This window comes from Urocitellus parryii, chromosome 7, assembly GCF_045843805.1.
Source record: "Urocitellus parryii isolate mUroPar1 chromosome 7, mUroPar1.hap1, whole genome shotgun sequence".
In the NCBI taxonomy this organism is placed as follows: Eukaryota; Metazoa; Chordata; class Mammalia; order Rodentia; family Sciuridae; genus Urocitellus; species Urocitellus parryii.
Genome location: NC_135537.1, coordinates 87839739 through 87867466, shown reverse-complemented (window position 1 = coordinate 87867466; position 27728 = coordinate 87839739). Strand labels below are relative to the sequence as shown.

At 48.6% G+C, this 27728-nt stretch overlaps 1 pseudogene; it reads right to left on the bottom strand.

The window, feature by feature from the left end:
• The window catches only part of LOC144256020 (ruvB-like 1), a 211303-nt pseudogene extending 187117 nt beyond the window's left edge, over positions 1-24186 (bottom strand).
• Between the last annotated feature and the right edge of the window lie 3542 nt (positions 24187-27728).

Genomic DNA, 27728 nt, shown 5'->3' with positions numbered 1-27728 from the left:
TGAACTCTGGGAGTGGCCGTCCATGATCTTCCCTCTGCATCCAGGTTTGAAGGTGTCACCCATAGAGGGAGGAGTCCCCTCGACCCTGTGTGCGGCTAGGTTCGAGGGGTCTCTCCCCTAAAGGGAGTATTACCCTGGACCCTGGTTGCGGCCGTACCTGATCTCCCCCCGGCACCTTGTTTGCCCGTCTTGCCCCTATTGGGGGAGTCCCCTGGACCGTGGTTGCGGCAGTACCTGATATCTCCCTTTCACCTGGGTTTGAGGGGTCTCCTCCCTAGAGGATGGAGTCTCCTGGACCATGGTTCCAGTCGTACCATACCTGACCTCCCCCACCAGCTCCCAGGTTCGAAGGGCTTCGCCCCTAGAGGGGGGAGTTCCCTGAACCCTAGGTACGTCAGTACCTGATCTTACCCAGCAACCGGGTTCCAGGTGTCTCGAATCTAGAAAGGAGAGTCCCTTGGTCCCTTGGTGCATCTGTACCTGATCTCGCCCCCACACCGGGTTTGAGGGGTCTCACCCCTAGAGGGGGGCGTCCCTAGACCCTGGGTGCTATGGTACCTGATCTCCCCCCCGCATCGGGTTTGAGGGGTTTCTAGCCTAGGTGGGGATTCCCTTGGACCCTGGGTGTGGCCATACATGTTCTCCCCCCGGGACCCGGGTCCGAGTTGTGTCTCCCCTAGAGGGAAGTGTCACCTGGACCCTGGGTGCGGCTGTACCTTATCTCTCCCATCACCTGCTTCCAGGGGTCTCATCCCTAGAGGAGCTTGTCCCCTGGAATTTGGGTGCCCCTGTACATGATCTTCCCCCACACCCAGGTTCTAGTGATTTCACAACTTGAGGGGGCAGTTTCCTAGATCCTGGGTGTGGCAGTACCTGATCTTCCTTGGCACCCAGCTTCCATGAGTCTCGCCCCTAGAGGAGGGTGTCCCCTGTCCCTGGGTGCGGCCGTACCTGATCTTACCCCGGCATCCAGGTTCCAGAGGTCTCATTCCTAGAGGGGGGCATCCCCTGCTGTGTGTGCGACCGTACCTGATGTCCACCCAGGACCAGGTTCGAGGGGTTTCGCCCCAAGTGGGGTGAGTCCACTGGTACCTGATCCCCACCCCGGCACCCGGGTTCGAGGGGTTTCTTCCCTAGAGAGAAGAGTCCCTTGGACCCTGGGTGCAGCTGTACCTGATCTCTGTCCAGCATCCGGGTGCCAGGAGTCTTGCCCCTAGAGCGGGGCATCCTGGACCCTGGATGCTGCCATACCTGATCTCCCATGGCATGTGGTTTGAGGGGTCTCTAACCTAAAGGGGGGGGAGCCCCCTGGGTGCAGCCATACCTGATCTCCCCTGGCACCCAAGTTCCAGGGGTCTCGCTTGTAGTGTGGGGAGACCCGTCGACACTGGCTGTGGCCGGAGCTCCTTGAGCACCTGGGTTCAAGGAGTCTCTCCCCTAGAGGAGGGAGTCCCCTGGATCATGGGTGAGGCCATACCTGATCTTCCCCCGGCAACGTGTTTGAGCAGTCTCCACCTGAGAGGGGAGTCCCCTGGTACCTGTGTGAGGCCATACCTGATGTCCCCCTGGCACCCAGTTGTGAGGGGACTTGCCCCTAGAGAGGGCCATCACCTGGACCCTGGGTGCAGCCCTACCAGGTCTCCCCACACACCGGGATCTATAGGTTTCACCCCTAGAGGGGAGAGTTCACTAGACCCTGGGTGCGGTGGTACCTGATCTCCCTCCCAGGGTTCGAGGGGTCTCACCTGTAGAGGGGGGAAGAGTCCCCTCAAACCTGGGTACAGCCCTACCTCATCTCCCCCCAGCATCTGTTTCGAAGAGTCTCACCCCTAGGGGGTGTGTGTCTGGACCCTGTGGGCTGCCATACCTGAAATTTCCCCGGCAACTGGTTAGAGGCATCTCGCCCCTAGAAGGGGGTGTCCCATGCTCCCTGGGTGCGGCTGTACCTGATCACCCCAGTCACCCGGGTTCCAGGGGTCTTACCACTAGAGGGGTGATTCCCGTCCTCCGTCCTCCTTGTGTGCTGTGGAACCTAATCTCCTCAAGGGTTTGAAGGGTCTGGAACCTAGATGGAGGCGTACACTGAACCCTGGGTGCGGCAGTACATGATCTATCCCAGCAACCGGGTTCCAAAGTTCTCCTCCATAGGTGATTCCAGACCTGATCTCCCCCATGCATCTGTTTGGAGAGGTCTCTACCCTAGAGGTGGGAATCCCCTGTACACTGGGTGCGGCCATACCTGATCTCCTCCCAGGACCAAGGTTTGAGGGGTCTCTCACCTAGAGTAGAGAGGTTCATGGGGTCTCCCACTAGTGGGGGGAGTCCTCTGGACCCTGGGTGTGGCTGTACATGATCTCCCCCCCTGCGTCCGGGTTCGAAGGTCTCCTCCGTAGAGGGGGGAGTCCCCTCGACCCTGTGTGCAGCAGTACTTGATCTTTACCTGGGTTCCAGGGGTCTCGCCCCTCGAAGGGGGAGTTCCCTGGACAAAGGTTGCTGCTGAACCTGATCTCCCCCACACCATGTTTGAAGGTCTAGCCCTTAAATGTGGGAGTTCCCTGGACCATGGGTACGGCCGTACCTTATCTCCCCCCGGCACCTGGTTTGAGAGGTTTTTCCCCTAAAGTGGGGAGTCTCCTGGATCCTGGGTGCAGCCATATCTAATCTACCCCGGGCATCCATGTTAGAAGAGATTCGCCCATAGCGGGGGACATACCTGGACCCTGGGTGCTGCCTACCGTACCTGATCTCCTCCTGGCATCTGTTTCGAGGGGTCTCTAACCAAGAATGGGGAGGCCCCAGGAACCCGGGTGTGGCCATAACTGATCTCCCCTGGCTCCTGGGTTCGCCCTAATCTCACACCAACCCTCTGATTCGAGTGGTCTCTTCCCTATAGTGGGGAGTCCCCGGGATCCTGGTGCAGCCACATACATGATCTTCCTCACGCATCTGGGTTTGAGAAGTCTCTGCCCCAGAAGGGGAAGTCTCCTTGACCCTGTGTGCGGAGGTACTTGATCTCCCTCTGGGCTCGAGGGATCTCGCACTTAGATGGGGGAAATCCCCTGACCCTGGGTCTAGGTGTATCTGATCTGCCCCTGGATCCCGGGTTCGAGGGATCTCGACACTAAATAGGGGGACTAAATATGGACACTGGGTGCTTCCATATCTGAAATTCCCCAGGCATCTGGTTATAGGTGTCTTGCCCCTAGTGTGGGGGGGGTGTCCCCTGGTGTCTGGGTGCAGCTGCACCTATCTCCTCTGGCACCTGGGTTCGAAGGGTCTCACCCCTTGAGGTGGCGTCCGAGGTTATCTGTGTTAGGCGGTTCCTGATGTCCCCCTGACACAGAGTTTTGAGGACTCTAGACCCTAGAGGGGGGCATCCCCTGGCCCTGGGTTCAGCCCTACTTGATCTCCCCATGAACCGAGTTTGAGGGGTCCCCTCGACAATGGCTGTGATGGGAATTTTCCCAGACACCCGGGTTCGAGGCGTCTCTCCCCTAAAGACGGGAGTCAACTCGACCCTGGGTGCCATGGTATATGATTTTCCCCCAGGTTCGTGGGTCTCGCACCTAGAGCGGGGAGAACCCTGGACCCAGGTTCCGGCCATATCTATCTCCTCCAGCACCATGTTTGATGGTCTCGCCCCCAGATAGGCATGTTCCCTGGACCATGGGTGTGGCAAAACCTGATATCACCTGGGTGCAAGATGTCTCCACTCTAGAAGATGGAGTCCCCTGGACCATGGTTGCTGTCGTACCATATCTGATCTCCCTCTGGCAGCCAGGTTCAAAGGGTTTCGCCCCTAGCGGGGGAGTTCCCTGGACCCTGGGTGCATCCTACCTGATCTCTCTCCAGGCACCTGGTTTGAGTTGTTTCGCCCTTAAGTGGGGAGTCACCTGCACCCTGGGTGCGGACTATTTGATCTACCCTGGCATCCTTGTTAGAGGAGACTCGCCCATAGAGGGGAGAGTCCCTGGTCCCTGGGTGCTGCCATACATGACCTCTTCCCGGCATCTGTTTTGAGAGGTCTCTACCCTACAGGGTGGAGTCCCCTTTACCCTGGGTGCAGCCGTAACTATTCTCCCCTGGCTTCCGGGTTTGAGGGGTCTCGCCCCAAGAGTGGGGAGTCCACCCAACCCTGGATGTGGCTGGAGCTCCCCCTACACGCGGGTTCGAGTGTTCTCTCCCCTAGAGGGGAGAGTACCCTGGATCATGGGTTTGGCCGTACCTGATCTTCCCCGGGCACCATGTTTGACCGGTCTCATCTCGAGAGGGGAGAGTCCCCTAGAAATTGGGTGCAGCCATACCTGATTACCCACGGCATCCGTTTTGAAGAGTCTCACCCCTAGGGGGTGCGTCCGTGGACCCTGGGTGCTTCCATACCTGAAATTCCCCTGGCATCTAGTTAGAGGCATCTCACCCCTAGAAGGGGGTCGTCCCCTGGTCCCTGGGTACGGCTGTACCTGATCTGCCCTGGATCCCGGGTTCCAGGGGTCTGTCCGCTAGAGGGGTGATTCCAGTCGTCCTTGTGTGCTGTGGAACCTAGTCTCCTCCCAGGTTCCGTGGTGTCGAACCTAGATGGAGGCGTCCTCTGAACCCTGGGTGCAGCAGTACATGATCTTCCCCAGCACAAGGGTTCCAAATGTCTCCTCCCCAGATGGTGTGTCCCCTGGTGCCTGGGTGCTTCTGGACAGGATCTCTCCCCTGCATCTGGTTCTAGTGGTCTCTATCCTAGACATGGGAGTCCCCTGTACATTGGGTGCAGCCATGCCTGTTCTCCCCCTAGATTAGAGAGACCCCTCGACAATGGCTGTGGAGTGACCTTCCTCTGACACCTAGGTGTGAGGGGTCTCTCCCCTTGAAGGGGGAGTCCCCTGGACCTTGGGTGTGGCCTTACCGGATCTACCCCTGGCATCCAGGTTCGAAGGTCTTGCACCTAGAGGGGGGAGTCACTTTTACGCTGTGTGTGCTGGTACATGATTTTCCCTCAGGTTCCTGGGATCTCCCCCTAGAGGAGGGAGTCCTCTCGACCACGTGTGCGGCAGTACTTGATCTTTACCCGGGTTCCAGGGGTCTTGCCCCTAGAGGGATGAGTTCCCTGGACCCTGGTTGTGGCCGTACCTGATCTCCCCCCGGCACCGTGTTTGACGGTGTGGCCCCTAGATGGGGGAGTTCCCTGGATCATGGGTGAGGCAGCTCCTGATATACCCCCTTCTCCTGGGTTGGTGGGGTCTCCTCCCTAGAGGACAGAGTCCCCTGGACCATGGTCCCGGCTGTACTGTACCTGATCTCCTCCCTGACACCCAGTTTCGGGGGGTTTCACCCCCTAGAGGGGGCAGTTCCCTGGACCCTGGTTGCAGCAGTAACTGAACTTCAATACCACCCGGGTTCCAGATGTCTCGCATCTCGAAGTGGATGTCCCTTTGTTCCTGAGTGCGGCAGTACTTTATCTCCCCCCATCAACCGGGTTCCAGAGGTTTCCTCCCTAGAGGAGGTTTTCCCCTGGACTCTGGGTACTGCTTTACCTGATGTGCCCCCAACACCCAGGTTTGAGGGCTTTGGCCCCTTGAGAGGGGAATTCCCTGGATCCTGGGTGCGGCAGTACTTTATCTTCCTAGGCAACCAGGTTCCATGGGTCTCTCCCCTAAAGGGGGGCATCCCTTGGTCCCTGGGTGTGGCCGTACCTGATTTCCCCCCAGCACCAAGATCGAGGGGTCTTGCCCCTAGAGCGGGGCGTCCCCTGGTCTCTGTGTGCGGCCGTACATGATCTTCCCCCAGCACCCGGGTTTGAGGGGTCTCTCCCCTAGACAGGGAGTCTTTTAGACGCTGGGTATGGCAGTACTTGATCTCCTTCTGCCTTCTGGGTGCGAGTAGTCTCGCGCCTAGAGGGAGGCGTCCTGGACCCTGAGTGCTGCCATACCTGATGTCCCCCTGGCATCTGGTTCAAGGAGTCTCTACTCTAGAGGGGTGAGTCCCCGGGTCCTTGGGTGTGCTCGTACCTGATCTCCCATGTCCCGGGTTTGATGAGTCTTGCTCCTATAGTGGGGAGTCCCCTTGAAACTGGCTGAGGTGGGAGCTCCTCCCGGCACCCGGGTTAGAGGGGTCTCTCCTCTAGAGGGGGTAGTCACTTAGACCCTGGGTGTGGCCATACCTTATCTCTCTCTGGCATCCAGAATTGAGGGTCTCACCCCTAGAAGGGGAGGCTCCTTGTCTCCGTGTTTGGTGAAATTTGATCCCCCCTCTGGGTTCGAGGGTATTCATCCCTAGAAGGGGGAATCCCTTGGACTCAGGTTTCAGGTGTACCTAATCTCCCCCTGGCACCCGGTTTCGTGGGGTGTCGACCCTAAAGAGGAGGAACGCTAGACCCTGGGTGCAGCCGAACCTTATCTCCCTCTGGCACCCGTGTTAGAAAGGTCTCACCCCTAGAAGGGGGCGTGCCCTGGACCATGGGTGCGGCCATACCTCATCTTCCCCAAACACCCGGGTTCCAGGGATCTCATCTGTAGAGGGGAGTTCCCCCTCGTACCTGGGTGCGGCCGTACCTGATCTCCCCACACACCCAATTCAAGATGTGTCGCCCTTAGAGGGGAGAATCTACTGGACCCTGGGTGCGGTGGTACTTGATTCCCTCCCCCCCCATCTGTGTTCGAGGAGTCTCTCCTCTAGAGGGGTGTGTCCCCTCGATCTTGTGTCTAGTGGTACCTGCTCCCCACGGGTTCGAGGGTTCTCGCCACTAGATGGGGGAGTCCCCTGGACCCTGGATGCAGCCTTAATTGATCTTCCCCCGGCACCTGGTTTCGAGGAGTCTCATCCCTAGAGGGAGGCTTCCCCTGGACCCTGGGTGCACCCGTACCAGATCTCCCCCAGGCACCATGTTTCAGGGGTCTCACCCCTAGAGGGGGTAGTTCCCTAGACCCAGGGTGCGGCCGTACCTGATCTCCCCCCTTCACATGGGTACGTAGTGTCTCGCCCCTAAATAGGGGGAACCCTGGACCCTGGGTGTGGTTGTACCTGATCTTCCCCGGCACCCAAATTCCAGGGGTGAGGCCCCTAGAACGGGGGCGTCCCCTGGACCCTGGGTGCGATCAAACCTTTTCTCCCACCAACAACTGGGTTTGAAGGGTCACATCCCTAGATGGGTATCCGCTCGAACATGGGTGGGGCCAAAACTTATCTCCCACAGACACCCAGTTTCCAGTGGTCTTGTCCCTGGAGGGGAGAGTCCTCTGTATACTGGGTGCAGTAATACCTTATCTCCCTAGGCATGGGATTCCAGGGGTCTCGCCCCTAGGGGAGGAATTTCCTGGACACTGTGATCGGCTGTACCTTATCACCTCGCACAACCAGGTTCAAGTTGTCTCGCCCTTAGAGGTGGGTGCTCCTGACCCTGGGTGTGGCCGTACCTCACTTTCCTCCAGCCCCTGGTCTGAGGGTTCTCACCCCTAGCGGGGGTAGTCCCCTAGAGCCTGGGTGTGGCCATACCTGATCTCCCCATGGCGCCCGTAGATGGGGGAGATTCCTTAACTCTGGGTGTGTCCATAACTTATCTCCTCCTACAACTGGGCTCAACGGATCTCATCCCTAGATGGGGGAGTCTCTGAGATCCTGCTGAACCTGATTTTTGCCCCACCACCCGAAATTGAGGGGTCTCTCCCTTGGATGGGGAAGTTTCCTCGACCTTGTGTTCAGTAGTACCTGATCTCAACTTGGGTACAAGAGGTCTCGCCCCTAGAGGGGCGAGTCCCCTGAAACCTGGGTGCAGCCGCATCTGTTCTCTCACCAGCCCCATGTTCGAGGGGTTTAGCCAATAAAGAAGGGGAAACCTGGAAACTGGGTGAGGCTGCACCTGATTTCCCTTGACACATAGATTCGAGGGGTCTCACCCTGTGAGTGGGCATCCCCTGGTCTCTGTTTGCAATCGTACCTGATGTCCCCCTAGCACCCGGTATTGAGAGGTCTAGCTCCTCAGGGGGGCATCCCGTGGACCCTGGGTGCAGCCCTACCTGGTCTCCCCCAGCACCCAGGTTCAAGGGGCAAGACCCCTCAAACTCAGTTCTGGGGGGAGATCAGGTACAGCTGCAACTAGGGACCAGGCACACTCCTCTCTAGGTGTGAGACCCCTCGAACCTGGGTGCTGGGTGGACATCAGGTCGGCTGCACCAAGGTACCAGGGGAAGTCCCCCTCTCAGGGCGAGTGTCCTGGAACTTGGATTCTGCAAAATACCAGGTACTGCTGCACCCAGGTTCCAGGGTCGTCCCCCATCTAGGGGTAAGACCCCTCGATTCTGGGTGCCCAGCGAATCTTGTACTGCCGCACCCATGGTCCAGGTGTCTCTCCACTCTAGGGGAGAGAGAACTTGAACCTGCATGTCTGGGGGAGGTCCCACTGCAGCCAGGATCAAGGGGCCTGACCACCCTAGGGGCGAGACCCCTCCAACCCAGTGGGGGGAGATCCGCTTCAGCTGCACCCAGGGTCCAGGGGAATTCCCCCCTTCTATGGTAGAAACACCTTGAAACAGATGCCAGGAGGAGATCAGTTAAGGCAGCACCCATGGTTCAGGGACGCCCCCTTCTATGGGCGAGTCTCCTCGAACCTGGGTGCCAGGGGTAGATCAGATATGGCCTCCAGGGTCCATGGCACTTCCCACTTTAGGGGAAAATCTCTCAAACCAGGTATTGGGGGGAGATCAGCTGTGGCCACACGCAGGGTCCAGGGGAAGCCCCTCTCTAGGAATGAGACCCCTTGAACATGGATGCTGGGGGAGATCAGGTACCACCGAACCTAGGCTCAAGGGTCACCCTCCTCTAGGAGACAGACCCCTGGAACCCAGGTTCTGGGGGTAGATCATGTATGGTACAGCTGCACACAGGATCCAGGGGACTCCTCCCTGTAGGGGAAAAACCCCTCGAATCTGGTTGCCGGGGGAGATCAGGTAAGATTTGGCTGCACCCTGGATTCAGGGGACTCCCCCATGTAGGAACAAGTCCCCTCAAATCCAGGGATCGGTGTGAGATTAGGAATGGTTGCTCCCAGGGTCCTGGGGTCCTCGTCTTTAGGGGTGACCCCTCTCTTACCTGAGTGAAGTGGGGAGATCAGGTACGGTCGCACCCAGGGTCCAGGGAATTCCTCCATCTAGGGGAGAGACCACTTGAACATGGATGTGCGGGGCAGATCAGGTAGGTCTGCATCCGTAGTCCAGGGGATGCCCACCTCAAGGGGTGAGACCACATGAGCCCAGGTCCTGGGGGGGAGATCGGGAACGGCCACACCCAGGGTCCAGGGGACACCATCCTCTAGGGTAGAGACCCCTCGCACCAGATGCCAGGGAGAGATCAGGTACAGCAGCACCCAGGGTCCAGGGAACTCCCCCCTTTAGGGGCAAAACCTCTCAAACCAGGTGCTGGGGTGCCACAGTCCAGCTGCAGCAAGATAACCCGGGGGGTGACGAACAACTTGTGTAGATTGATACAGCAGGAGTGGGAGCCTTTTATTGTAGGACAATAGAGATATTTATACATTCCACACAGCTTATCTTAATTAGCATAAACTAGATACAGCAGTCAACCAATAAGAAATCTCCACACTTAATGGCTCGCTGGCGTCACTTCACAAACCACTCCCCCTGGCAAAATACCAGGCACCATCCTTACTTGTTTACAGACCTTAACATTAACCTCTCCCTCTGGCAAAATGCCAGGCACCATCCAGACTTGTTTACAGACCCTAACATTTGCCAGGCGCCATCCTGACTTGTTTACAGACTCTAATACCAATATTGCTATTGCCTTAGTATTATTATTGTGTGTGTATGTGTGTGTGAGTGTGTGTGTGTGTGTGTGTGTGTGTGTGTGTGTGTGTGTTTGCCAAAGCAGAACTGGATAAAAGGGTAGAGTTGATTTCTCAGGGCCTAATCTTTGAGTATGCAGATGAATTTCAAGATCATTATCCTTTTCTAGTGTGCTCTCCATAGACTTGTAGATTTATTGTTGCTCTGTCTCCAAGGCTAAACCTTCTGGTAGGACATGCACACCATCTTCTAAAGGTCCCTTTTTAAAGATGCTGGGGCTCACTGAAGGTTCCATGTTAAAGATGCTGAGGCTTTCTTGGAAAAACTTCCACTAGCTCTCTTGCTTTGTTTTCTGTCTCTGTTATGGACTGGAATTCCTCTGCTAGCATCACTGATGTTCTCTCTCCAGGTAGCCCTTGCTTCAGCAGTACAGATGATGTGTGATTCCTTGACTACACCTCTGCACAAGTAGCCCCTCTCCTGTGATTTTCTATTTTTTTTCCTCCTGAACTGATAAACCCTCTTCTTCCTTTCTAGAATAATACTTTTACATTCTTATGTCATTCTTACTTGACCAATGAATCACAGGCATTTACACAAATGATAAGAATATTTTCTTGGATTTTTTTCTTTCTATATGGCTTCTCTGGTGCAACCTGTGTCTTTCTTTATTCTTTGTGTGTTTGTTTGTGTCCAAAGACCTAGCCTGGGTCCTTGTGGATTGCATAATAGATGGAGCACCAACTGCTGTGGTTGATGAATGAATGGTAAGTTCTCCAGGGATTTTTCTCTAGTTCATCCTCAACCTTTAGAGGAGATCAGCAATTAGGTGGATAAACTGACACCAAAAAAGGAACAGGACTCCTGGATATAAAGGCAGGTTTGGGGTGGAAAAGAACTGAGGCTTGAGTCTTGAGCCTGACTCTGTTGCCTCAGGTGGGTTTTCTTGCTCCTAAGGGATGAGCTGATGAATTGAAAGAAATTATTAGGAACAGGTTATGGTGATGGTGGTGTGACAGAGACAGAGAAAGGCACTTTAGGTCAGATAGGGCCAAATCCTCAGCTGATCCAGAGAGTGGGGAAAGAAAAGGAAGGCCACAGAGGCATCATATGCTGGACTATGGCCTTTGGCATTGTTTTATCATCCTATAAGATAAAAGATTCAGCAAAAAAATGTTGCAAGGTGTTGCATTAGCCAATTTACCAGCTGTTTTCTTTTGATTTCTCCTTCATTTCTTCCTTCACCATGGCTTGCTAGGCCAAGGAGGGAGGTTTCAGGATACTCTAAGGAGGGCAGGAATAAAGGGGAAGATGAGAATTGCTTAAAGGAGTATTCCACGACTCCTAAATAGAGGAGAAGACTGTTTCAGTCTTTTACTTCAGTGAGGCACGTGGCTTTCTCCTCTGACCAGAAACTTCCTCTTTTAAAATGTGACTCTGGTAGATGGTGGCATTCAGGCTGCCCTTCACTCTATACCCTGCATGGGAGGCAAGTTTTGCTTTACATCATCAAAATGTCTGTCAGATGTGGTACACCATACAGAACCTTTTGCAGGCTGGTGATCTTACTTTGGCAACTCTTTGAGCCTATGAGAGCTGGTATGCAATCCTGCCATGACCTGAGCTCCTGCCAAGACAGGAATGCTGATAACTCTGTCATCTCTTTATAGAGAGACCAGCTCCCCAGTGTGTCACAGAGGAGAGAGTTTCATCCAGGCTTCTTGACTAGTAATCTTGGGGATGCAGATGGAAACAGCAATTAGTCACAATTTCCACCCATCAGAGTAATGCAAAATGAATCAACTACTGAGTAGTGTATGCATGATAGAGCCAATCTGGAGAGCAATTAGGCAGTTCCTGAAAATAAAACTAGAAGTGCACATACATTTCACTTATAAACCAATGTCTCAAAGTAACTTTGCTTTTATTTATTTATTTTAATTTTTTTATTATTGGTTGTTCAAAACATTACAATGCTCTTGACATATCATATTTCATACATTTGATTCAAGTGGGTTATGAATTCCCATTTTTACCCCGTATACAGATGGAAGAATCACATTGGTTACACATCCACGTTTTTACATATTGCCGTACTAGTGACTGTTGTATTCTGCTACCTTTTCTATCCTCTACTATCCCCCCTCCCCTTCCCTCCCATCTTCTCTCTCTACCCCATTTACTGTAATTCGTTTCTCTCCCTTGTTTTTTATTTTCTTTTTTCCTTTCCTCTCACATCCTCTTATATGAAATTTTGTCTAACAATGAGGGTCTCCTTCCATTTCCATGCAATTTCCCTTCTCTCTCCCTTTCCCTCCCACCTCTTGTCCTGTTTAATGTTAATCTTTTTCTCATGCTCTTCCTCCCTGCTCTGTTCTTAGTTGCTCTTCTTATATCAAAGAAGACATTTGGCATTTGTTTTTTAGGGATTGGCTAGCTTCGCTTAGCATAATCTGTTCTAATGCCATCCATTTCCCTGCAAATGCCATGATTTCGTCATTTTTTAGTGCTGACTAATACTCCATTGTGTATTAATGCCACATTTTTTTATCCATTCATCTATTGAAGGGCATCTAGGTTGGTTCCACAGTCTAACTATTGTGAATTGTGCTGCTATGAACATCGATGTAGCAGTATCCCTATAATATGCTCTTTTAAGGTCTTCAGGGAATAGTCCGAGAAGGGCAATAGCTGGGTCAAATGGTGGTTCCATTCCCAGCTTTCCCAGGAATCTCCATACTGCTTTCCAAATTGGCCACACCAATTTGCATTCCCACCACCAATGTACAAGTGAACCCTTTTCCCCACATTCTTGCCAGCACTTGTTGTTTGCCTTCATAATGGCTGCTAATCTTATTGGAGTGAGATGTTATCTTAGGGTGGTTTTGATTTGCACTTCTCTGACTGCTAGAGATGGTGAGCATTTTTTCATGTACTTGTTGATTGATTGTATGTCCTCCTCTGAGAAGTGTCTGTTCAGATCCTTGGCCAATTTGTTAATTGGGTTATTTGTTTTCTTATTGTTTAATTTTTAAGTTCTTTTTATCCTCTGGATATTAGGGCTCTATCTGAAGTGTGAGGAGTAAATATTTGTAACAAGGATGTAGGCTACCTATATACCTCTCTTATTGTTTCTCTTGCTGAGAAAAAAACTTTTTAGTTTGAGTAAGTCTTTTTTGTTGATTCTTGTTTTTTTAACTCTTGTGCTATGGGTGTCCTATTAAGGAATGTGGAGCCCATCCCCACAATATGTAGATCGGAGACAACTTTTTATTCTTTCAGATGCAGAGTCTTTGATTTGATATCAAGCTCCGTGATCCATTTTGAGTTAACTTTTGTGCATGGCGAGAGAAAGGGATTCAGTTTCATTTTGTTGCATATGGATTTCTAGTTTTCTTAGCACCATTTGTTGAAGTTGCTATCCTTCCTCCATTGCATGCTTTTAACCCCTTTATCAAATACAAGATAGTTGTAATTTTGTGGATTGGTCTCTGTGTCCTCTATTCTGTACCATTGGTCCACCCACCTGTTTTGGTACCAGTACCATGCTGTTTTTGTTACTATTGCTCTGTAGTACTGTTTGAATTCTGGTATTGCTATACCTCCTGATTCACACTTCCTGATTATTATAATTGCTTTTGTTATTCTGCGTCTTTTATTTTTCCATATGAATTTCATGATTGCTTTATCTATTTCTACAAAAAAAATGCCATTGGGATTTTGATTGGCATTGCATTAAACCTATAGAGAACTTTTGGTAATATCGCCATTTTGATGATGTTAGTTCTGCCTATCCATGAACAGGATATACTTTTCCATCTTCTAAGATCTTCTTCTATTTCTCTCTTTAGGGTTCTGTAGTTTTTATTGTATAAATCTTTCACCTATTTTGTTAGTTTTATTCCCAAGTATTTTTTTTTTGAGAATATTATGAATGGGGTGGTTTTCCTTATTTCCATTTCAGAAGATTTGTCGCTGATATACAGAAATGCCTTTGATTTATGTGTGTTGTTTTATATCCTGCCACTTTGCTGAATTCATTTATTAGCTCTAGTAGTTTCTTTGTAGACCCTTTTGGGTCTGCTAGGTATAAGATCATGTCTTCCGCAACTAGTGATAATTTAAGTTCTTCTTTCCCTATCTTTATGCCATTAATTTCTTTTGTCTGTCTAATTGCTCTGGCCAGTATTTCAAGAAGTAAATTGAATAGAAGTGGTGAGAGAGGGCATCCTGTCTTGTTCCAGATTTTAGAGGGAATTCATTCAGTTTTTCTCCATTTATTAATATGCTAGCCTGAAGCTTAGCATAGATAGCTTTTACAATGTTGAGGTAAGTTCCTGTTATCCCTAGTTTTTCTAGTGTTTTGAACATAAAGGGATGCTGTACTTTGTCAAATGATTTTTCTGCATCTATTGACATGATCATATGGTTCTTATCTTTAAGTCTATTGATGTGGTGAATAACGTTTATTGATTTCCCTATATTGAACCAGCCTTGCATCCCAGGGATGAATCCTACTTGATTATGGTGTACAATTTTTTTGATATGCTTTTGTATCCAATTTGCCAGAATTTTATTGAGGATTTTTGCATCTAGGTTCATTAGAGATATTGGTCTGTAGTTCTTTCTTTGAAGTGTCTTTTCTGGTTTCAGGATCAGGGTGATGTTGGCCTCATAGAATGAATTTGGAAGAGCTCCTTCTTTTTCTATTTCCTGAAATAATTTGAAAAGTATTGGCATAAACTCTTCTTTAAAGGTTTTGTAAAACTCCACTGTATATCCATCTGGTCCGGGGCTTTTCTTGGTTGGAAGTCTTTTGATGGCTTCTTCCATTTCCTCCTTTGTTATTGGTCTGTTTAAATTGTGTGTATCTTCCTGACACAATCTGGGCAAATCATATGAATTAAGAAATTTATTGATATCTTCACTATTTTCTATTTTATTGGAATATAGTGTTTCAAAATAATTTCAAATTATCTTCTGTATTTCTGTAGTGTCTGTTGTGATATTGCCTTTTTCATCCCGTATGTTAGTACTTTGAGTTCTCTCTCTCCTTCTCTTTGTTAGCATGGCTAAAGGTCTGTGGATCTTATTTTTTTTTTTTTGAAGAACCAATTTTTAGTTTTGTCAATTTTTCCATGGTTTCTTTTGTTTCAATTTTGTTGATTTCTGCTCTGTCACCTTAGAGTTCAACCTGGAGACACCATCATGGGTGGAGAGTAACACTACAGGGAGCGGTTTCCCATGCCTGTCATCTCAGCTCGGGAGGCCGAGGCAGGAGGATGGCAAGCTGGATGCCAGTCTCAGCAACTCAGTGAGGCCCTGAGCAACTCAGTGAGGCCCTGTTTCCAAATAAATTCAAAAGAGGGCTGGGAGGTGGCTCTGTAGTTAGGTGCCCTGGGTTCAATCCCTAGTGCCCCTCCTCAAAAAAAAAAAAAAAAAAAGAAGAAGAAGAATTGAGGGTCGCTGCTCTCCTGACAAATGGGAAGGACTTCTGCTGGCAGGTGACCATCGGGCTCCCTGTGAGCTGATATGGAAATGTCCCAAAGGCAGAGACACACAGCCACAGAATCAGACACTCAAGCCACTTCCCACTGTTCAAGGGGGGCATTATCTATTCATGCCATCACTTACCTTCTCTAGACAACCAATCAGGACAAGAACAGTCAAGATAGGAAGCTAAGGGCCAGCTCTCCTCTGCCTGGGATCCATCTGAGAGCCTATAAAAGAGGCTATTGGAAAACACACAAAAGAAAAACCACATTCTGTGTTTGATGAACCAAATTCCCAGCTCCTAAACCCCAAGACAAACTTCCCAAACAAAGCTGGGTGCAGCTGTGAACACCTCGAGTCCCAGCAGCTCCAGAGGCTGAGGCTGGAGGATCATGGGTTAGAGGGTAGCCTCCACAACACTGAGGCCCTGAGCAACTCAGGGAGTTCTATCTCTAAATAAAATGAAAAATAAGGTGGGGATGGGGCTCAGGGTTCCAGGGCCCCTGGGTTCAATCCCTTTTAGAAAAAAAAAAAAGAAATTTCCCAGACAACATGAAGGTATCAGAAAACTCTGTCAAGTTTGGAAAATTCTGGGCTTTTAAGCCTACTTTGATTTTTTATAATAGAACCTTTTCTATTCTGCAAAGAGGAAATTCCTCCAAATGGAATGCCTGCCCATACTCACTGTGAGGGGACAGTGACATGTAATTCCTCCAGGAGGGTAAAAAAGGCATCCCTATCTCTCAGCCATTCATATATTTCTAGAAGTTTCTCAGTGGTGACAAGTAGACAGGTGAAGGCCTGGTGGACAGTGGGCCCAGCTGGTGGCCAGGAGAGGGGCTGCAGGCGCTGTCTATGGCCACGACAGCACAAAGGACATGGGTTTCCTCTGCTGGCTCGGGTTTCCAAGTTCTTGACAGAGACCTTTATCATGGCAAAGGAGTGGCACAGACAGGAACAGATGAACTTCTCTCCCTCTCTCTGCATCTCTGCAGGAATTCAAAGGTGCAGGGACAGAAGGCTCCTGTCTGAGGGGAGGACACGGCCTGCCCTTTCATTCTGTGGCAGAATCTAGAAATTTCTCCTCACCAGCTGCCATCAAAAGCCCCTGCTGTGTCCCAACCCCCCCATCCCAAGGGCGACTCCCATCAAATGTGCCTGGTGACCTATATTTTTTCAAATTTTAAAGCATTTCAGATTCTGCTGGGCCACTGAAACACAAGCATCTGTGTGAATGCCATTTTCTCAAGTTTTTGTCTCACAGAAAATTTTTGTAATTATTTATTTTTCAGTTGTAGACAGACACAATGACTTTAAAAAAAATATTTACGTGGTGCTGAGGATGGAACCCAGGGCACGACACATGCTAGGTGGGTGCTCTGCCACTGAGCCCCTGTCCTAGCCCAGAAAAATGGTGTTTGGTTTTTTTTAAATTTAAGTTCTTAAAAATAATAATATTCAGGTATTTGAAAGGTTGTGATATCTTATTGGTCACATTTTTTGGTTCTTTTTGGTACCAGGAATGGAATTCCAGGGCACTCAACCCCTGAGCCCCATCCCCAGCCCCTTTTATATTTTATTTATAGACAGCATCTCACTGAGTTGCTCAGGCTCTGGCTAAGTTGCTGAGGCTGGCCTCCAACTTGCTATCCTCCTGCCTCAGCCTCCTGAGCTGTTGGAATATGGTTTATATATTTAATTAATGAGTTAAATAAAATCACTGACACATATTTAAATAAGGAAAAGTAAGCCAGGCACCATAGCACACATCTGTAGCCATAGTTACTCAGCATACTGAGGCAAGAGGATGGTTTGAACCCAGGAGTTACAGGAATTCCTGGGAAACATAGTGAGACCCTGAAAAATAGGAAATGAAAAGGGAAAAGAAAATGATAAATGAAGAAAAAACAATAGAGAGAAAGATTTTAAACATAAAACCCAGGTGTGGTTGTGCACACGTATAATCCCAGCACCTCAGGAGGCTAGGGCAAGAGGATTGAGAGTTGGAGGCCTGACTCTACATAAAATATAAAAAGGACTGGGGATGGGGCTCAGTGGTGAAGTGCCCCTGGATTCAATCCCTGGTACCAAAATATAAAAAAAATAAAAAGCCTAAGTTCAATGTGACACAAAGCTTAGCTTCTGGACACAGTTCATAATTAGAACTCTTCGGTTCAGCATTAGTGGTACACAGGTGCTGGTGGTGGCTCAGTGGCCATGGTTGAGAGAGAGAGAGAGAGAGAGAGAGAGAGAGAGAGAGAGAGAGAGAAAGACCCATAATTGAGTGCTTACAGGGACCTGCTGGGGAAGATCAAGAGGCAGAGCCAGTCCCTCATAGAGGCACTGCAGGAAGACACAGAGCCAGTCACCAGGAAATCAGATAGCTGTGGGCGGTGAAACAGGGTCCCATGACATCTCCCCATTTCCAAACGCTGCACCCTCCCATTGCATTTTCTTTCCTTCAGCATTAAAACAAAAATCTCCCCAAGTAGACTTCTTAGCCTTTTTATTTATTTATTCATTATTTATTTGGGTACTAGAGATGGAACCCAGGAGCCCTTGACCACTGAGCAACAAACCCAGCCCTTTTTATATTTTATTTAGAAACAGAGTCTCACTGAGTTGCTCAAGGCATCACAAAGTTTCTGACGCTGGCCTCCAACTTGTGAGCTTCCTACCTCAGCCTCTCAAGCTGCTGGGATGGCTGGCTGCTCTTGCTTGTCTTATCAACAGCACCAAAAGAACATGAGCAGTTCAATCAACACATCACAGTAGCATTTTATGAAAGGATTCAAAGCACCAGAGAAGTAACAGCCATCTGTCACTCCAACGTGACACTCACCGATAGCCCTGTGGAAGTACTCCATCAGCACCTCTGTGTTCTTGATCTCCATGGAGTAAAATTTGCTCCTCACCATGGGGCAGAAAGGCACCTTACTCCCAAGATCCTGAGCAATTGCCAGGGCCAGGGCTGTCTACAGAGGCAAGAAAGGAAAGGTTTCCATTTTACAGTCTTTTTTCTTTTTTTAGAGAGAGTGAGAGAGAGAGAGAGAGAATTTTAATATTTATTTTTTAGTTATCAGCAGACACAACATCTTTGTTTGTATGTGGTGCTGAACATGGAACCCGGGCTGCACGCATGCCAGGCAGGCATGCTACCATGTGAGCCACTTCCCCAGCCCATTTTACAGTCTTGAAAACATAATTCAAAGCCATCTATAAAAAATTTATTCAAGAGGCTGAACATGGTGTCACACACTTGTGATCCCTGAGACTCAGGAGGCTGAGGCAGAAGGATGGCAAGGTGGATGCCAGCCTCAGCCACTTAGCAAGGCCCTGAGAAACTCAGTGAGACCCTGTCTTTAAAGAAAATATAAAAAGGGTTGGGGATGGGTCTCATGGGTTAAGCACCCCTGAGTTCAATCCCTGGGTCAAAAAAAATAACAGTAATAAATCAGGAAGGATTTATTACATGACCTTCATTTTATGTTAAAAGGCCAGCAAATAGTGGATGATATGTGAGGCCAAATCTGGAAGTGGTGGGTTGGTCTGCACAAGCTCCCCATGACCGTGCACTGTGGTCAACTATAAATTGATGCTCAGTAACCTAACTTAGGTTGGCAGATGCTAAAGAGAACCAGGTGGAACAGACGTCTAGTCAAATACCAAGTCATGGAAAGCAAATGCTCTCAAGTGGGCCCAAGACTGAGAAATGCCATAGCCTCTGAGTGCCATTTCATAGTTTCTCATCTCTGAAATGAGAATGAGGTCAGACTCCAGGTGTGCAGGCCAGCAGAACCTCCTGAGTTGCTGAGGGCCTCACTAAGTTGCTGAGGCTGGTCTCCAACTTTTGATACGCCTGCCTCAGCCTCCCAAGCTGCTGGGACAAGGCCAACTGGAGCTACTTCCTCAAAGATAGCCCAGGGGAGGCTCCTCTTAGATTTTCTTTTTAATGCCCTTTTGGAGACACCTCTGAGCAGCCGACCTGGAGGACAATCAGTGAACACTGTCAGGCAAAATCCACTAGCCCATGGGGCAGAGGCTGGTTCTATTTCTTATATTCTCCCTGTTTTCCAGTGTGGTGTTCAGCACACAGTAATGCTGATGCTGCACTGCCTCACTTGGTGAATTAAAATACTGTTTAGATTACAAGGAGTCAACGAGCTGTCCACATGATGGTTTGGTTGGGACCACATAGTCTTAGAAGTGGCTTTAAACTTGGCTTTTTTTTTGGTGGGGAATGAACCCAGGGGCACCATCCCCAGCCTTATTGGGTATTTTATTTAGAGACAGGGTCTCCCTGAGTTGCTGAGTACCTTGCTTTTGCTGAGGCTAGTCTCAAACTCTCTATCCTCTGGACTCAGCCTCCCAAGCCAGCCACTGGGATTAAAGGCATGTTCCACCATGCCTGGATCTTGCCATTTTTTGATCCCTAGGAACTTTCATTTAGAAATCCAGCTATTTGGCTTCTTTTGAGAAACCATGTCTGGACCCCGTGGCCCTCTTTTAGTGAAAGGGCACCACATCCTTGGGCTTGAGCCAGTCACTTTGCTTACCTCGCTGCCCAAATGCTTAGGCACCTGTGTTGGCAAGCCCAAAGCAAGTATTCTAATAGCATAGGGAAAATGTTTAGAACAGAACACGGAGGGATGCAATTCCAACACCACGAGGCCCAGGGGAGGCCACAGGTGGCTCTGCCCACCTGTTTTATTTTGCTGGTTCTAGGAATGGAACCCAGAGCCTTGTATATGCAAGGCAGCTGCTCCAACACTGAGCACCAGGCCCAGCATTTCTATTTAGAGACATGGTCTCACTAAGCTGCTGAGGCTGGTCTCCACCTTGAGATCCTTTTGCCTCAGCCTCCTGAGTTGCTGGGCTTACAGGTGTGAGCCATTGTGCCTGGTTTTCATGTCCACCTTCTTCCCATAATGTGTCTTCCCTGATCTTTCACAGCCCCCAACTCCCCATTCTCAGTTTCCAGAGTCAAAACAGTGACCACGTCCCACTGAACAGCATCCCTGCCTCCCTCTACCTAATACTGAAGGAGTGACCATGACCCTTCCATTTAAATAGGATCAATACTTGGTTAAGAATGGCTCCATGTCTGTCCAGCTTTCTCCAATTAAAAGCTCATGGAAGGGCCTGGGCTGGGGCTGGGGCTCAGTGTTGTAGCACTTGCCTAGCATGTGTGGGGCCCTGGGTTTTATCCTCAGCATCACATAATAATAAATAAATAAAACAAAGATATTGTTTCCAACTACATCTAAAAAAATAATATTATTAAAAAACTCATCTAAGAAAGCCACATATAACTACCCTTTCCTATGGAGCTCTATAGATCTCACATATCTTTCCATAGCCTGTTATCTTGGAAGTCTAACTTGTAATTTTTTAATATTTTAATATTATCAGGCCTCCCAGCTGATCAATCAATACCCACCAAGACACATCCCAGACCTTTATGTTGTTTATTTTTGAACAGTGTTGCATTATTTATATTTATTTTTAATTTTTTTTCTTTGAAACAAGTTTAATTGTTTTCCAGCCCAAAATTAGGGGAAAATCTTAAATCTTAAAACATGCTCAAAAATCAAGCCATTATAAAGTTAAGCACCCCTCCCCTTAGCAATAAATATTGAACTGATATAGGTGACTGAACTGATATAACTGATTTAGTTGTAGATGGACACAACACAATGCCTTTATCTTTATGTGGCTCTGAGGATCAAACCGGGTCCCACCCATGCATGGTGAGTGCTCTACTGCTGAGCCACAATCCCAGCCCACTGATATGTATTTTATGGATTAAGAAACTGAGAGCTGTGTGGGGTGGGTGCATGCCTGTCATCCCAGCAGCTTGGTTGGCTGAGGCGGGAGGATGGCTAGTTGGAGGCCAGCCTCAGCAACTTAGCAAGGCCCTGAGCAACTCAGCAAGACACTGTCTCTAAATAAAATTTTAAAAGAGCTGGCGAAAAGGTTCAGGGGTTAAGCGTCCCTGGGTTTGATCCCTTTTAGCCAAAAAAAAAAAAAAAAAAAAAAAAGATTCCTCAGTCTTTCTTCTGTTTTTTGGGGACAGCCTTGCAGTGCACATTGCTTGCCAGAATGACTGGCCTCTAACACTAGATGCCAGGAGTCCCCCCACCATGTTTTGAAAACCACAAGAGACAACTCTCCAGATACTGGCAAATATCTCCTGGGGGGCAAACCGGCCCAGGTTGAAAATCGCTGCAGAGCTGATCTCACCTAGCTGGACTTCCAGGAAGAACACACAGAGAACAGGAAAAGCCCACAGCTCAGGGGTTCAGAGCTGGCGATTGTCCAAACCAATGACACCAAACGGTGAGACTCAGAAAGCCCTGTGGACATCAAGAAAGGGAAATCAGGGGAGGGCGCCCTATCCAAAAGTACCTCCAAAACATTCAGAAAGAAAGGTTCCAACCCTGAAAATCAGACTTCTTAAGAGCAACACTGGAAGACAAAAAGTACCAAATAACACTCAGAGAATCAGTACTGAAGGAAACAGCTATCAGGCTGGTGCTGTGGCGCAGGCCTGTCATCCCAGTGGCTCAGGAGGCTGAGGCAGTAGGATCACTAGTTGCAGACCCAGCCTCAGCAAAAGTGAAGCCCTAAGCAACTAAGTGAGACCCTGTCTCTAAATAAAATGTAAAAAGGGCTGAGGATGGGGCTGAGGAGTCGAGAGCTCCTGGGTTCAATTCTTGGGGTTCAATTCTTGGTAACCCCCCCAAAAAAAATGGAAGACGACTTGGAAAACCTAATGTTCTTATTAAGTGCACGTTGTATGTCATTCCAGCCTCAAAAAACTTCCCCCAGGCATAGGACTTCTTCATCCACCATCACACACCACACAACACACCCTAGAAACTCCATTATGTACAACTTCAAAATTAGAATTCAAGCTTTTATTTCACAGCTGATTGTGTTTCTGCTTCTGATAGATCAGGAGCCTGGCCCAGGCCTCCCGGCTGATCAATCAATATCCATCAAGATGCAGCCCAGAACTTTAGGGTGTTTATTCTTGAACAGGGTCACATTAAGTCACTTAAAGCCTGGTGAAACTACTGAGGCTGACCTCCAACATGTGATCCTCCTGTCTCAGCCTCCAGAGTCACTGAGATGACAAGCCGGGGCCACCACACCTGGTAAGAGCCCACTTCTTTACATACAAGAGTGCAGGCTTCTAATCTCCTGTGCCAAGAGGCCCTTCTAGAAAACAAACCTTGCCCACACCTGGAGCTCTGGGAAGCCTGAGGATCTGGCCGATCCCCTTGCAGATCCCAACGAGCTGCACCATGTGTCCTCTTTTGTCCCCTGGAAAGCCCAACTCTGGGGGAATTATCAAACTCTCTGTTAAATTCTAGCATTTAAAATTAGTCAGCAGGGGTTATGGATGTGGCTCAAGTGGTAGCTTGCTCATCTGGCATGCGTGCAGCCCGAGTTTGATCCTCAGCACCACATACAAATATATTGTGTCCACGGAACACTAAAAAATAAAAATATTAAAATTCTCTCTCTCTCTCTCTCTCTCTCTCTCTCACTCTCTCGCTCTCTCTCCGTCTCTCTCTTTAAAAAAAAATAAAATCAGGCAGCTGTTTGAAACTCAGCACTCAACTGAACCATTTTGTGCCATCAGGAGACTTCCTATTTCTCTGCCCGGAAAACACTAGAAGCCCCTTGAAGATCAAAAGCACGTTTCTCTTATTTGTCAATCATGCTCGTAGCCAAAATAGTGGTGGGCAAAGTTCACTGTTAGAGTCTGTAAACAAGTCAAAATAACACCTGGTATTTTGCCAGGGGAATGTTAGAGTTCGTAAACAAGTCTGGATGGTGCCTGGCAAAATGCCAGAGGGAGTGGTTTGACAAGTAACAAAAGTGAGCCATTAAGTGTGGAGATTCCTTATTGGTTGACTGATGTATCTAGTTTATGCTAATTAAGATACGCTGTGCAAAATGTATAAATACCTCTGTTTGTCCTACAATAAATGGCTTCCACTCCTGCTGTATCAACGTACACAAGTTATTCGTCCCCCAACCCCCTTATTTTGCTACGGCAGTTCGAATTTGAAAAAAAAAAAAACTGGCTGACTCATTTTCCCTCTCCCATAATGTGCCACAGAAGATTTTTAAATTTTTTTTAATTGTGCACGGACATAATATCTCTAATTTTTTAATAATAATTTTTTAGTTGTAGTTGGACACAATACCTTTATTTCACTTCTTTATTTTTATGTGGTGCGGAGGATCAAACCCAGGTTCCCACACGTGCAAGGCAAGTGCTCTACCACTGATCCACAGCCACAGCCACAGCCTGTCACAAATTTTTAGGAGGCACTGGACCAACAGAAATGGATTTTCAGCTGGGCACAGTGGTGCAAACCTATAATCCTACTGCTCAGGAGGTTGAGGCAGGAGTATCACGAGTTGGAGGCCAGCCTCAGAAACTTAGCAAGGCCTTCCGCAAATTTAGCAAGACCCTGGATCTAAATAAAATACAAAAAATTAATGTGGCTCAGTGGTTGAGTGCCCCCAAGTTCAATCACTGGTTAAAAAAGAAAGAAAAGAAAAAGAAGAGAAAAGCAAAGAAAAAGAGATGCATTTTCCAAGCAAAGGAGACTTGAAAGAGTTCAAGGACCATCCCAGTGACCAGACCCCTCAGAGGACTATCCTCCCACTCTGGCCAGGATGATTTTCATTCTAGAAGCATGAGTTTGGGATCAGATTCCTTTCTTAAACACACATGTGACCCACATCACTAAACAAAGACTAGTTAAGATATATTCCATTTGGCTTCTACATGAGGATCATCCTATTGGGCAGCAGAAATCAATGAGAACACAAAGACCTTTCCAATTCCCAAAGGTCTTGCCCATAGCAGGACTCTTCCTGCCATTTTCATGCTTTGGATTAACTCTTCTATGAAGTCTTCTGCCTGCAGCACAGAGGGGAGAAATGGTCAATATTACTGTGTTTCAGTGGGGAAAAAAATGCAGTCCCTGGTCCAAATGATTCACAGACTGGTCCAACAAACCCTGGGTGCCAGCACCTTCCAGGCACTGCTCTGGATGCCCCAACAGTGGAGTTGAGAGAGAAAAGTCTGCTGGGCACAATGGCCCACACCTGTGATGGCAGGGACTTGGGAGGCTGAGGCAGGAGGATGTCAGTTCAAAACCAGCCTCAGCCAAAGTGAGGCCTGAGCAACTCAGAGAGACCATGTCTCTAAATAAAATGCAAAATAGGGCTGGAGAATGGCTCAGGGATTGAGGGCTCCCCAAGTTCAATCCCTGGCACTCCCCATCCCCTAAAAAGAGACATAGACAAGAAACCACAGGCTTTTCATTGGCCTTTTCTGTTAATAGGAGACTCCAAGGCCACAGTCACAAGCTCATATAAATTGCAGGTTTCTGTAGATGCTCAGCCTAAAGGGAGACCACGGGCCATGACTCTAGGGTCCAGCAGCTTAGAGGCAATGGAGTGCAAACCCCCAGCTGTCATTACTAAACTGGGTGGCCAATGGATGGACCTTTTTTTTTGAAAATAATAATAATAATAAATACCGTAAGTGCTGGGACTTGGTACAGTTGCCACTTAACAAAAATAGACCTCACTGGTAAAAGGATGGTTGGTCAGGGCCTGTGGCGCAGGTCTGTCATCCCAGGGCACCTGGAGTCTGAGGCAGGAGGACTGCAACGTGGAGGCCAGCCTCAGCAGCTCAGCAAGACCCTGTCTTGGAATAAACACAAAAAGGGCCACAGTGTGGCTCCATGAGCAGCGCCCCTGGGTCAACTCTGAGCACCAAAGTGACACTAAGTTGGGGAGAACGCTAGGACGGTCCCCGTGCCCCCACACCCCTGGCTGTGCCCGCAGCTCCTCTCGCGCTTGGCCAGGGCACTCTCATCAAGCTTCAGCCCCTTCACGTGTCTGAGTGAGGTGATGCGCAGCATCTTCGTGGTGCTCTCCACCTCCTGGATCTTCAAGGTGCCAGCCAGGAGCCCAACCTGCATTGAACCAGGAGCCACTACCCTGCACCTGCCCAGGGGTTACCAAGCGGCAATTACTAGGGAGGCTGGCAAGAGCCCACCTCCGCTGGCGTCCCATTGGAGGATATTGGAACACCCTCACTCTCCATTGGCTCAGGCATGTGCTCATTACACCTGCTGGTAGATCTCCGCACACACTTCCTGCTGTGGCTCTGGGTTGACTTCCCTGGCAAGAGTACTTCCGGCTTGCTCTGCAGGTGTGAGCACAGAAGGACTGATCCCTGGAGTTCTGCTCCCTTAATGAGGAGCGGAGGGGTGGGGGGTGGCCCTGAGGAGCGTTTTTCTGGGTGTTTGTTTGGTACCAGGGATTGACACCAGAGCTCTAAATCACTGAGTCCCAGCCCCAGCCAATTTTTGTATTTTATTTAGAGACAGGGTCTCACTAAGTATCTTAGGGCCTTGCTAAGTTGCTGAGGTTGGCCTCCAACTTGCGATCCTCCTGCCTCAGCCTCCAAAGCCGCTGGTATTAGAGATATTCACCCACATGCCTGGCATCGACTCAGAATCTTAATAAATGAGTGAGACTTTGTCAGAAGCAAATGGCATTGCACCATTTTGCAGATGAAGAAAAAACCCATACAGAGGAAAACATAACTTCCAGAGATAAGTGAGCTCACATGAGGGTGAAGACACGCCTGATATCCAGTCCAGCTGTGGGGGTTGCTGACTCCCATGTGATTTCTTTGTCCTCTCTAGTCTGACTTTTAAATATAATTATTTTATTCTGATCATTGACATCATTATTGAGGCGATTTTGTCTCTTTCCCTCTACTGCTTTACATTATGAAGGTGGAGAACACATATTTACCATTTTAATTTTAATTTTGGAACGTGTTACACAGTCTACAAACCAGCTTCTAGATAAGACTTCTTATGAATTCAAAGAAGGTTCTAGAAAACACCCTCCTGCACACACTGTTGAATCCATGCTTTTTATTTTTATACTATGGATTGAATTCAGGGGCACTTTACCACTGAGCCCCTCCTCACCTGTTTTTATATTTTATTTACAGACAAGGTCTCACTGAGTTGCTTAGGGGCTCAATAAGTTGCTGAGGCTGGTCTCCAGCTTGTGATCCTCCTGCCTCAGCCTCCCAAGTCACCGGGATGACAGGCATATACCACTGTGCCTGGCTTCAATTATATTTTTATCCACTAAATAGGTACTAAAATGCCAAATCAATGCAATGAAACATACACCAATAATCCTATGGAGAACTACCTTCCAGAACCATGCACTGAACAATCCCACCTCAATCCCATCCCAAGTAGCATGAAAACTCCAAAGTAGTGGGCGAGGAAGCAAAAGCCACCCTATTGCCTGACAGTAAAAGTCAAATATACAATACAATCAATCCAGCATCACAGCAATTATATACAGCTTAACTCAAATCATCATCTCAATGGTTCCCTGGTGTCACCTTTCAAACATTCCCTCTGGCAAATGCCAGGCCTCATTCTGACTGGGCCGTGGCTCTCAACTGATCTAATGTTGTATTAGTTAGAATGTTAGTATAACAGCATTAACACAGAAACTCAAAACAATGGTGAATAAAGCAAAAGAGAAGTTATTTATTTTTCTCAATTGGGCACATTGGCGTATGCTTGTAGTCACAGGGCTCAGGAGGCTGAGGCAGGAGGATCTCCAGTTGGAGGCCAGCCTCAGTAACTTAGTGAGACCTAGTCTCAAAATAAAACATTAAAAGGGCTGGAGATGTGGATCAGTAGTTTAAGCACCATGGGTTCAAACCCCAGTACCAAAAAAAAACAAAAAAGTTATGGCTAGCTGCAAGGGATTTCCAAGAAAGAAAAGCAAAGCCCAGGACCCAATGGCTTGACTCGATAGTGAATTCTATGATATATTTAAAGAATGAACACCAGCCAGGCAAGGTGGTGCACTCATGTCATCCCAGCAGCTGGGGAGGCTGAGGCAAGAACATTACAAATTAGAGGCCAGCCTCAGCAAAAGCGAGGGCCTAAACAATTCAGTGAGGCCCTGTCTCTCAATAAAATATAAAAAAGGGCTGGGGATGGGGCTCTATGGATAGTGCCCCTGGGTTCAAACCCCAGTGCCAAAACAAAGAATCAAACCAAATGCATCTCAAACTCTTACCAAATAAATAAATAGGAAGAAATGTTTTCTAATATGTTCCCATGAAGCCAGCGTCATCCTGGTAACAGCATCAGGTAAAAATTCTACAAGGAAAAACTAAACAAAACAAAAACCCAGGTCAATATCCCCGGAACATAGACACAAAATTTCTCACAAAAATCTGGTATTAGTAAACCAAATTCAGCAGCAGGTTTTCTCATTGATTATGGTCCTAGGGAGGGAACTCAGGAATGCTCTACCATTGTTCTGTATCCCTCGCTCTCTTTGGTGTTTTTATTTTGA